The sequence below is a fragment of the Myotis myotis genome, unplaced genomic scaffold, assembly GCF_014108235.1.
Source record: "Myotis myotis isolate mMyoMyo1 unplaced genomic scaffold, mMyoMyo1.p scaffold_m19_p_2, whole genome shotgun sequence".
Lineage (NCBI taxonomy): Eukaryota > Metazoa > Chordata > Mammalia > Chiroptera > Vespertilionidae > Myotis > Myotis myotis.
Window position 1 is genome coordinate 138,220,697 of NW_023416324.1, and position 7,992 is coordinate 138,228,688.

Consider the following 7,992-nt stretch of genomic DNA (forward strand, 5'->3'; position numbering starts at 1 on the left):
TATCTGCAAGAAATAAGTTAAAAGAATAAAATAAGAAAGTTGCAGAATAATACGTATGGGTTGATAAAGTTCATTTAAGATGAAATATACTTGTAAAAGTAAACTCTCTGTATTGAAGTACATGTGTACATACATTTATAGAAAATACTAGTGACCCGGTGCCCAGATTCATGCACATTGAAAGGAAATTAATTAGAAGGTGGCTGGCAGGGCAGGACGAGCGAGACTGGCCGGACATGCCCTGGAGCCAACCTCCCGTGGTCCCTCCCCAGTGTCTGCAGAGTGAACAGAGTCCCTTCAGCAGTGGGGTCCCTAGGCCTGGCCTGTGGGGATTGGGCTGAAACTGGCTCTCTGACACCCCCTTAGGGGGTCCTGGAGTGTGAGAGGGCACTCTGCAAAGTTGCTGTCATATACGGTGTGGAATGCAAATGCAAGTGTGCAGTTATCCAGATTCAGGCCCACAGTGCCCCAACAACAACTTAACCCATAGCCGAAGGTGGAATCGTGCAGCCCTGTGAGGAATCGGGCTCCCTCCTCTCTGGTTTTGGGGTGCATCAACGAGAACCACCGCTGCCAAGTCACTGCAGCTTGGCAGCTCCTATGTTGAGCCTCTGCCCCCTGGTGGTTAGTGCGCATCATAGTGACTGGTCAGATGGTAGAAGGAACAGTTAGCATATTAGCCTTTTATATATATAGATAGAAAAATGTCTGTGAGAGTAGTAGTCACTTATGCAGACAGATTTTAATTTTTAGCTGGTTATTTTTTCATGCAGTTTACTAGTATAAACACAGTTTTTATTTTTTAAATCGATCTTTATTATTTAAAGTATTACAGATGTCCCCCTGTTTCCCTCCTTTGGTCCCCCTCCTCACCACTTCCGTTCCCTCCCAGGCCTTCACCCCACTATGTCTGTGTGCATGGTTTTTCAAAGTTCTTTGGTTGATCTCAGAAGAGCAGTTTTAAGCTCTAACTGGCTTTGCTGGCTAAGTAATCATGTATCCATTGTTTATGCTATGGGAGCCTTAGTTTCTCTACCTGGAAGGTAAATAATCAGATGGATAGTACATGTAGAATACTTTCTGCCTCATACGCACTATGTAATTATCATAGAATGGAAGAATATACTATTCTGAGCCATGGGCATGTCTGAGCTGTGTCCAGATTTTAAGGAATCCCTAACTCTATCTCAGAAAATAGAATTGTCATTTGGTATGCCACCAACCCATATCATTTTTATATGTTAGTAACTCTATAAAACATAACTAATAAAAGTAATACAGGATTATTTTACACCATGATATCCAAAGCTTATATCAGTTGCCAGCACAGAACAGAGAAACCAGGAGAGTAATAAGTAAAGTAACAGAACAGAAAACAAATTCTGAACAGGAAATGAACAAAACACAAAATGAAGTGTCATTGGAGGAAGGCAGAGTAAAATATAGTGAGACCAAAATGTAAGTTGCTAGATCTGTACATCTGATGTCATTACATTATAAACCTATGTATTATGTGCAAGCTCCCTTCTTTATTATATCACTACAGTTTGAATATTTAGGACTCTTTGCTTATACTGTAGACATACTAATTGAAAATTTAAGTTCTGGAATTTTTTTTGTCATATTAAAAGCTTAAAGTGTTTCTTTTCTTCTTTCCCCTTTCTCCCTCTCTCTCTTTGTTTCTGTTACTTTTATTAATTATACCTGCCATGTTTCAGGTAGAATACTGGATTAGGGATACCAATGTGTTTAAATTATTTTCCCTGCCATAGAAGGATGCAAAAGCAAGAGATAGTAATGAGGTGAGGCTGAAATACATGTAGATTAGAATGCTATAAGAGCAAATCTAACTATGTTTAGGGAGGTCAGGGAAGGATTCACAGAAAATGTGACATTTGAATTGGGTTCACTATCTAAGAAGAAAGGTAGGTAGAAGAAACAACATTCTACATTTGAATGCCAATTAATTTAAAGTTTCTGAAATACAGGTGAAGAGATAAAATTACAAAGATAGGCAAAGATATGATGGTCTTTGTAGACCATGGCCAAGGAGTTTAGAGTGTATCCTTAGTGGACTTTAGATAGGTTGATAAAAAAAAGGACTAACATTTTTATTTATGGAATGTCCACATTATTACATTATAAATGTAAAAAATACTGCTTATTCTCAAGTTTATGAATTTGTGAATTACTATATTAATCTATGTATTGGTATCTAAAACTAACTCCTTACTTTGGCTCATCTATGTGATCAAGGTTAGCTTCATCACATAGCAAATCTCCTGCCCTGATCTTCAAGTCATTTCACAAAAGTATCAGTCCCTAGTTCACATTAGGGGACCTAGTGCACGTACTCGGTAGTTTACCTCCAAAGCACTTGAGCGTGATTCATTTCTTGGAGTTGTGCTTGACTTTCGTGTAATTGTTACAAACACACAGACACAGGGAACGTCCTCGAGATTTTTCCATTGTGTAACTCAGTGCTGAAAGCTTTCAAAATGAGCAGAGTTGGCACGCAGCTTCTTTCATTTTCCTATGCCATCTTGGTGTTGCCAACAACCCTCAGTGCTGAACAAGCTAAATTTTGATAGTCAAAGAGCCAAAGGTTCTATGGTCTTAACTTTTCAGTGTGAGTTCAATTTGTTGCATGTTATGATAATAAATACCTTTGGAAAAAAGCAAGCATAAACGAATAACCATGATTCAAAGTGCATTAACAAGTTGGAAACATTTTGGTCATTGTTTCTGGATGCTTTAAAAGAAAACTCAGTAACACATGCTCTTGTTATCTGTAACTGTAACATTTATGCTGGATTTTTAAGCTAGACTATGCTTATAGATACTTAAATTTAATCTAAGCTATAGTAATGGGGTATTTTGTTTGGGTATGCAACCCAATCTTAATCAAGATTAATTAACTTTATAACTAAAGCTGTAACATGCATTTTTAAAAAATTAAAAAATGGATAAGATGGCCTTGGCCGTGTTGCTCAATGGTTAGAGTGTTGTCTCATCCACCAAAAGGTTGCCAGTTCTATTCCCAGTCAAGGGCACTTACTTGGGTTGCAGGTTTGATCTTCAGCCTCAGTAGGGGTGCATGTGGGAGGCAACTAATTGATGAGTCCCTCTCATTGATGTTTTTTACTTTCCCTCCCTCCCTCCCATGAACTCTCTCTAAAAATCAATGAAAAAAAAATCCTCAGATGAGGATTTAACAAAAAGAAAAAAAGAAAAGAAAAAATGGTAAGACCAATAAGCTATGTAAGTGATGTAATGCCTTTTAAGTAAGATTATGATGTCTCTGAGATATTGCATTAAGTACTGTAGAAGGGTAAATGAAAAGCAAAATTTGAAAAATGTTCATTAGATTTAATGAGTAGACAGGGAACACAAGAGTAAAATTAGACACAACTAGGAGATTTACAACAAGGGCAGAGGACGCCTGGAGAATGGCAGGAACGGGATCTGGCTTGAGAGCCACAGCCGGCCAGCAGGCCAAGAGGGTGAGGAGGAAGCTGCGTTCCACCAAAGCTGTGCTCCTTAGCGACAGGCATAACATCCAACTGTAGAAAGGAAAACCCCCAGGGCTGCTGGTAGCCGGGAATCAGGACCTACAACAACAGCCTCAAAAAGCTGCCTCCCTCGAAAGGCTGAGGCAGTGAAAGGTAGCCTGAAAGTTGGCCCAAGCAGCGTGGTTGGGGGGTGGGGCGGGGGGAGGGGTGGGGGGAGGGGTAGGGGACGGGAGGTGGGGGAGGAGGGTGGAGCTGCAGTTTCCTTGTTTTGTCTTTGCTTTTATTCACTAAACCTAGAACGTAGGACTTTTCAATTGCAAACACTCAACTGAGGCTTCAGCGCAAGGAGAGAGGCACAGACTTGAGGTGCCTGAGGAAAGGCTGGGAGGGAAGCAGGCCAGGGAGACTGGCCAGGACTCCTGCATTGGGACATCCTTAAGCTTCCAAACCTAAGTGGCCATTTCTCCCTTGAAGAGCTACCCCTCTCAGTAACCTCAAGACAGGTAGTACAGCCTGCCACACCCTGCCCACAGTTTGAGCTTGTATACAAAGGAAACAAAGGCAGAGGCCAAGTTTACGGATCTGAATAAGCTCAGAAGAGCCTTCAGTGACGAGTTTGGAAGAGAGGCTGGTCTGCAACACTCTTCTGGGAACCAGACTGATAAAAACCCCAGGTTGCCAGCCAACCCCATACAAGGATCCCTGAACAACCAAGGCCAGAGTAATATTTTGGGCCACTCTTGGAGGAGTAGCTCTGGGTCAGGAAAAAACACACCTTTCTTACTCCCTGAAAGTGAAACAGCACCAACCCCACCTAAAGCCCTGTCAGAAACAGACACTTGAATGATTAAGACTGACAGCTGGCAGACAGGCAAAAAGAGCACATTGGCCCCAGTTAATTGCAACCAAGGCCTGTGGAGACAGACACAAGCAGAGGATCCGTGGATTGCTTGGAGCGTCAAGCAGGGTGCTAAAAGCCAAAAGACAGTGCCTGACAGTGGCCAGCTCCTAAGTACCTAACAGGAAGCCCAGAATTAGCTGACAGAAGAGTGGGGTTCTAAACCAGCTCCCATGAGGCATTAAAACTCAGCTGAAGTGAACGACACTTCACTTTTTAATTTTTATTATTTAAATTTTTTAATTATTTTTTATTTATTATTATATTTTATTTTATTTTTTACTTTTTTTTGCACCTTTATTTTTCACACTTCTCTTTCTTTTCTCCTGCTTTTCTTCTCCTTTTCCTGTTTTAGTTTTTTTATTACCTTTCTTTTTCCCCTTGTTAAAAATGGGTCTTATGTATCTGCTTTATTGATGTATTATTATTCTAATCTCTATTGATTTATTCATATTTCTAATTTCCTCTTCCCTGCTCCTACCCGATTTTCCCTTCTATTTCCTTTCTCTTCACTACTTAATATTTTCTCTCTTCTCTTGCTCTTTTCTTCTCCTAATTTTTTTAACTTGGTTCACTTCCTAAATTTAGGCCTATCTGCTCTCTCCTCCATTCTCCTTTTCAAAAAATTTAAAAAAAAATTTTCTTTATGTCTTCTCATTTCTTTTCTCCCTGCTCTATTCTAAACCATGATCCTTACCCTATTCATACAATTCCTCAAACTTATTTTCTCTTTTTAAGCTCTGTTTCTAAAGATTCTGCCCCATGCCTTTTTTTTCTGGGTGTTTTTTTGTTTGTAGTTTTTGGTTTATTTGTTTGATTTGTTGTGTTTTTTTCCCCTAGTCTTTCATTTCTTTTCTTTTCTTTTTTCTTTTCTCACTAACATTCTTGTTCTCCTCTCTCTTTCCTAATTCTCTTTTCTCTGGTGGTCACTTTTATTGGGGTTATAGGTGTCTTGTGTACATTCATGTTCTGTTCCTTCTGTGTTATGTCTTGTTGAGTGGTATTTTGTGCTGTTTGGTCAGTGCCTCCACAACAGTTGGCACGTCATGGTAGGGAGCGAGCCACACAATCAAATACCCTGAAAGGAGACTCCATCTATGAATGGGACAAAAACATTCAAGATCCAATTATATCAGGAGAACCCAAATATCTCAAGTGGGGGCCCTCCCTAGAACACCCAGCCCAGGAGACCTGAGAGACTGCACCTGGGACCCAAAAAACATCTACTACATAAGATTAATTAAAAAAATCTGGGTGACATAGCAGTTTGATCTAATACAAAGAAACAACCACAAAGGAACAGCAAAATGGGGTGACAAAGAAATAACCCACAAATGAAAGAAAAGGAGAATCACCAGAAAAGAAGCTAAATGAAATGGAAGCAAATAATTTGTCAGAGAAAAAAATCCAAAGTAATGGTTATAAGGATGCTCAAATGGCTGGATGGAAAATTCACCATGTGTAAGAATCAAGAGGAAACGAAGAATGACATAGCTGCAATTAATAACAATGAAAGGTTTCAACAGTAGACTAGAATAAGTGAGGATGTAATCAGCAAGTTAGAAGACAAGGTAGAAAAAAACACCCATGCAAAGAAGCAACTGGAAAATAAATTAAAAAGCAGGAGGAGAGTCTAAGGGAGCTCTGGGATAATATGAAATGAAAAACATCCACATAATAGGGGTGCCAGAAGGAGAGGAAGCTGAGCAAGGAATAGAAAGCCCGTTTGAAGAAATAATGACATAAAACTTCCCTGACCTAGGGAAGAAAAAAGTCACACAAGTTCAAGAAGCACATAGAGTCCCAAACAATATGGACCAAAAAAGACTGACACCAAGACACATCATAATTAAATTGGCAAACGTCAATGACAAAGTAAGAAACTTAAAGGCTGCCAGAGAGAGACAGAGAGTTACCTACAAGGGAACTCCCATTAGATTATCAACTGATTTTTCAACAGAAACATATCTGGCCATAAGGGAATGGAATGCAGTATACAAAGTGTTGCAAAATAAAGGACTAAATCCAAGAATACTCTATCCAGCAAGGCTATCATTCAAAATTGAAAGTGAAGTCAGGAACATTGCAGACAAAAAAAGGCTAAGGGAGTTTATTACCACCAAGCCAGCAATGCAAGAAATGCTAAAGGAACTGTGGTAAAAAAGAAGAAATAGAAAGGGAAGAAGGAACACAGGCCTAAACAATAAAAATGGCAACAAACAAGTACCTATCAATAATAGCCTTAAATGTAACTGGATTAAATAATCCAAACAAAAGACATAGGGTAAGCTGAATTGATGTACAAGCCACCTACCTCAGAACAAAGGACTCACACAGACTGAAAATAAGGGATGGAAAAGAAAATTTTAGGCAAATGGAAATGAAAATAAAGTTGGGATAACAATACTTATATTTGACAAAATAGACCTTAAAGTGAAGGCCATAACAAGAGATAAGGAGGACCACTTCATAATACTAAAGGGAGCAATTCAACAAGAGGATATAACTCTGGTAAACATATGTGCACCCAATACAGGAGCACCCAAATACATAAAAAAAAAAACTTCTGGAAGATATCAAGGGAGAGATCGATAGCAAAACAGTCATAGTAGGGGACTTTAATACCCCATTGACATCACTGGATAAATTCTCTAGACAAAAAATCAGCAAAGAAACAGCAATCCTAAATGAGTCACTAGATCAGATGTACTTAATTGACATCTTCAGAACATTTCATCCAAAGCTATGGAATAGACATTCTTCTCAAGTGCACATGGGACATTTTCAAACATGGGCCACATATTAGGACACAGGCTAAGTTTCTACAAATTCAAGAAAATTGAAATCATATCAATCATCTTCTCAGATCACAATGGCATAAAATTAGAAGTTAACTATACCAAAAATAATTTAAAAAATCAAACGCATGGAGGCTAAATAGCATGGTATTAAAAAATGACTGGATTACCAAAGAAATCAAAGAAGAAATAAAAAAACATTCTGGAAACAAATGAAAATGAAAACACAACAATCCAAAATCTATGGGACACAGTGAAAGCAGTCCCGAGAGGAAAGTTCATAGCTCTACAGGCCTACCTCAAAAACAAACAAAACAAAACAAAACAACAACAAAAAACACAAGAAAAACTGGTCATTACTTATCTACCCCTACAAGTCAAAGAACTAGAAAGCGAGAAACAAGAAAATCCCAGAGTAAGTAGAAGGAAGGAAATAATAAAGATCAGAGCAGAAATAAATGACATAGAGACAAAAACAAAACAAAGATCAATAGAATCAAGAGCTGATTCTTTAAAAGAATAAACAAGATTGATGAACCTCTAGCCAGGCTCACCAAGAAACAAAGAGAGAGGACCCAAATAAAAAAAAATCAGAAATGAAAGAGATGAGGTAACAACTGACCCCATAGAAATATAATGGATTGTAAAAAAAAAAAAATACTATAAACAACTCTATGCCAACAAACTAGACAACCTAGATGAAATGGACATATTCCTAGAAAAATACAACCTTCCAAAACTCAATCAGGAAAAATCAGAAAACTTGAATTGGCTGATAACTACC